Genomic DNA, 4,809 nt, shown 5'->3' on the forward strand with positions numbered 1-4,809 from the left:
ACTGCAGTATAGATGGTCACCCTTAAGATCTCCCAACTGCAGTAGAGATGGCCGCCCTCAGGATCTCCCAACTGCAGTACAGATGAAGACCCTAAATATCTCCAAACTGAAGAGCAGATAGCGACCCTCAAGATTTCCCAACTGTTGTATAGATGGAGACCCTTAGGATCTCCCAACTGTAGTGCAGATGGCGGCCATTTGTCAGGGAAATGGTTATAAAATCGTGTCTGTTCGAGTTAGATATTTCACGAATGAGCATATTTTAACATTCAATTGATAGACCACTTTTTGCAGTAATACAGTAATAATTCTCAATTGATCTAGGCAAGTTTACGTTAGATTAGGTAAAGTTAGGGCCTGGTTAGGATGGGTTAAGTTGGGTTAGATAAGGTTAGGTTAACTTAGGTTAGCTTAGGTTACCCTAAGTTAGGATAGAATAAAATAGCTTAATATAGGTTAAGCTATGCCAGTATTGGGTACAATTTCACGACAAAATAAATGGGTACATTTATGACTTCTAGATTGCAGCCAATTTTTAATCAATAAAACAGTCAACAACAAATCCTGGGTTTGGGGTCGTCATCCTGACTGCAGTTGGGAGTCGCGAGCGCGTGGTCGCCATTCTTACCACAGTTGGGAGAAATACGTTTTCCAGTTAGCTCCAGGCATTCTGTCGTCATTTCCCCACATTTCTTCGTTTTTTTTTTTCCTTCGTTTTTTTTTTTTTTTCTTGATATTGTTCGAACGCTCGTTACGGATTCCAACGACACCTTGGTTCTCGATACAAGATGACGGGACTGATGTATGTTACGATACACTGGAGTACTGTATCCGAGTATTGTATTCAGAGAAGACATTCTGAAACTGTACAACTGCTTCGCTACAGTGACTCAACGATGACGCACTTGACAGAGTTTATTATGGCTAAAGATGGACGATTTTATTTACCTGGGAAGCCGCGGGAGGGGGGGAGGGGACTCGGGACGATATGAAGCCTCGATCGAGGAAAAAGAGGAAGAGAAGGAAGGGAAGGATGATAAAGAGAGTAAGAAGAGAGGAGGAAGAGAAAAGAGAGGAAGAGGAGAAATGGGGGGTGGAGACTACATTGAGTTTGATCTACCAGCGTTTCTATCCTTGTGGACAATCTCATGCCACTGTCTTGCGAGGACGGGAAGAAAGGAGGAAGAAAGGAGGAGGAAGAAAAGGAGGAAGAAAAAGAGGAGGAAGAAAAAGAGAAGGAAGAAAAAGAGAAGGAAGAAAAGGACGAGGAAGAAAAAGAGGAGGAAGAAAAGGAGGAGGAAGAAAAGGAGGAAGAAAAAGAGGAAGAGTAAAAAGAGAATGAAGAAAAAGAGGAGGAAGAAAAAGAGGAGGAAGAAAAAGAGGAAAATAAAGGAAGAAGAAAAGGAGGAGGGAGAAAAGGAGGAGGAAGAAGAAAAGAAGGGGGAAGAAGAGAAGGATGAAAAGAAGAGTAAATGAGTAAATGATAAAAGGAGGAGGAGAAGGATAAGATAAAGAAGATAATTGCAATACAATTAAAGCAATAAATGTATTTGTAATTAAGAGGACGAGGTTGATGGATGCATAGCTAATGACATTAAAGAAGCAATTACACAGATAACGAGATAAATCAGGACAAAGATTTTTCAGAGATAAAGATAATGACATAGAGATAGGGATAGAGGTATAAGTAGAGGTAGAGGTAGAAATAGAGGTGGAGATATAGGGATAGAGATAGAGATACAGATAGGGATAGAGGTAGAAGTAGAGGTAGAGGTAATAGAGATAGAGACAGAGGTGGAGATATAGAGATAGAGATAGAAATAGAGATAGAGATAGAGACAGAGACAGAGATAGAGACAGAGATAGAGATAGATACAGAAATAGAGACGGAGATAGAGATAGAGGTGGAGATATAGAGATAGAGAGAGATAGAGAAAAAATTATATTGATTAGCCGGACGGATAGCTTCAACATATCTTCCTATGGCAATCGATGACTGCCAATTTCCCAGGCTGTCCAAACACATGTGGCCAAGGTGATGGCTTTGGCCGCAGCTAAGGGCCTCCTGGCGTGAGTCTATCCTTTTGGTTATTATGATATGAATGACTGTATTAATGTATCATTGGTTTTATCAACAGAAGTGGAATTATTGTATTGATTAAATGAATCAAGATTTCCTCAGATGGCCGAGTGTTCTCGTATATTGCTGCCGCCCAGTGATTTCATTTAGACGAGGGACGACGATAACAACCACTTCCTCTTCCTCCTCTTCTTCCTCCTCCTCCTCCTCCTCCTCTTCCTCCTCCTCCTCTTTCTCCTCCTCCTCCTTCTCCATCACCCCCATCACGTCCTCGTCAGCTTCCCCCTACTCCACCACCACCACTTCTCCTTCTCCTCCTCCTCCACCACCTCCTTCCCCTCCTCCCCCTCCTCCTCCTCCTCCTTCTCTTCCTCCTCCTCCGCCTCCTCCTCCTCCTCCTCCTCCTCTTCCTCTTCCTCCTCCTCCTTCTTCTTCTCCTCCTCTTCCTCCTACTTCTTCTCCATCACCCCCATCACTTCCTCCTCAGCCTCTCCTTACTCCACCAACACCACCACTTCCTCTTCCACCTTCTCCTCCTCCACCACCACCAATCCTCCTCTTCCTCCTCCTCCACCACCACCTCCTTCTCCTCCTCCTCCTTCTCCTCTTCCTTCTCCTATTCCTTCTCCTCCTTCTCTACCACCGCCTCCTACTCCTCCTCCTTTTCCTCCTTCTCCTTCTCGCCTTTCCTCCCTCTCCTTCTCCACCACCCCTCCACCATTTCATCCTCTCCCTCCTCCTTCACCACCAACACCATTTCCTCCTCCTTCTTTCTCCTCCTCTATCTACTCCTCCTTCTCCTTCTCCACCACTACCTCCTCTTCTTCCTTCTCCTCTTCCTTCTCCACCAACACAACCACCACCACTTCCTCTTTTGCCTCCTCTTCCTCCTCCACCACCAACACCATCACCCACTCCTCCTCCTCTTCCTCCTCCTCCTCCACCTCCTTAACCACTACTTTCTTCTCCGCTTCCTCGTCCTTCTCCACCACCACCACTTCCTCCAACTCCTCCTCCTCCTCCTCCTCCTCCTCCTCCAAATTCTCCACCTCCACTACCACCATCACATCCTCCTGTTCGTCCTCCTCCTCCTCCTCCTCCTCCACCTTCACCTCCACTACCACTACCACATCCTTCTGCTCCTCCTCCTCCTCGTCATCCTCTTCCTCCTCCTTCTCCACATTCTCCACCTCCACTACCACCACCACATCCTCCTGCTCCTGTTGCTCCTTCTCTTCCTTCCCCTCCTTCTCCTTCACCACCACCACCTCCTACTCTTCCTCCTCCTCCTCCTCCACCAACACTACCACCTCCTCCTCCTCCTCCTTCTCCACCATCACCACCGCCCCTTCCTCCTCCTCCTTCACCACCACCACCGCCCTCCTCCTTCTCCTCCTCCACCACCAATACTTCTCCACCAACACTTCCTGCTCTGTCTCCTCCTTCTCCACCATCACCACCACCACCTCCTTCAACTCCTTTTACTCCTGTTCCTCTTTCGTCTCCTCCTCCTCCTCCTCCACCACGACCGCCTCTTCCTTCTCTTCCTACTACTCCTCCTTCACCACTACCACTATCTCCTCCTCCCCCTCCTCTCTCCTCCTCTCTCCCTCCTCCTCTTCCAACATCCCCATCACCAGTACCACCATCACTACCACCACCACCAATTCCTCCTCCTCCTCCTCCTCCTGCTCCACCTCCACCACCACCACAACCACCGCCACCACTACTTCCTTTTCCTCCACCAACACCACCCCCACCATCACCACCACCACCACCAACTGCTACTCCAACTCCTCTACTCCTCCTTCACCACCACCTCCACAATCAAAACCACCACCCATGCCTCCTCCTCTTCCTCCAGTTCCACCTCCTCCTCCTCTTCCACCTCCTCCTCCTCCTCCAGTTCCACCTTCTCCTACTCCTCCAGTTCCACCTCCTCCTACTCCAGTTCCACCTCCTCCTCCTCCAGTTCCACCTCCTCCTCCTCCAGTTCCACCTCCTCCTCCTCCAGTTCCACCTCCTCCTCCTCCAGTTCCACCTCCTCCTCCTCCAGTTCCTCCTCCTCCTCCTCCTCCTCCCCTCCTCCTCCTACTGAGGGTTAACGGTAAGGCAACGACAAAACCTACGATGTTGATTTTGTTGTTGTCTTAGTTGTTGGCTGTTGTTACTGTTTACACGTAACAAAATGTCATGTGAATGTATTTTTCGTAGCATTCCTAGCGGTAGGAAACCCTACCGAGAGCGCATCCGCTTTGTAACTGACGTTACCCAGGCCAGGATTCGAACCTAGCACGGCGCCGCCGTCCCGCGCGGGGCTCGACAAAACTTTCCCGTGCCGGGAATCGAACCCGGGCCTCGCGGGTGAGAGCCGCGTATCCTAGCCACTAGACCACACGGGAGGACAGAACGAGAGGTGTCTGTTAACGTACAAATCTTACAAATTTATTTTCTAGTACAAGGTTTTAGGTATATGTTTTATGATATTCTTCCCTTGTAGCATATTTTTACGACTGAAGACTGATTATTATTTAAAGAAAATACTGATAAGTTTTAATATATTTTGATTTGAGAACTTTTCATTTCTTTCTTGTCTACTAACGACCGTTCTCTTCCCGTTACTCTTCGGCGCGATATTGTCTCCAAGGATAGAAGCATTAGCTATAGAGTCAATACATGAGATTAATCGACATTTACTCAGACCTCAGACCTGACGTTAGATAGAATAA

At 47.7% G+C, this 4,809-nt stretch overlaps 1 non-coding gene across 1 annotated transcript; it reads right to left on the minus strand.

Annotated features, from left to right (window-relative positions):
* Positions 1-4,410: 4,410 nt before the first annotated feature.
* Positions 4,411-4,482, minus strand: TRNAE-CUC (transfer RNA glutamic acid (anticodon CUC)). The gene has a single exon. It is a non-coding gene; the product is annotated as a tRNA-Glu (tRNA).
* Positions 4,483-4,809: the final 327 nt, after the last annotated feature.

Source organism: Oratosquilla oratoria, chromosome 3 (assembly GCF_046742065.1).
Source record: "Oratosquilla oratoria isolate Oo_2021 chromosome 3, ASM4674206v1, whole genome shotgun sequence".
NCBI lineage: Eukaryota > Metazoa > Arthropoda > Malacostraca > Stomatopoda > Squillidae > Oratosquilla > Oratosquilla oratoria.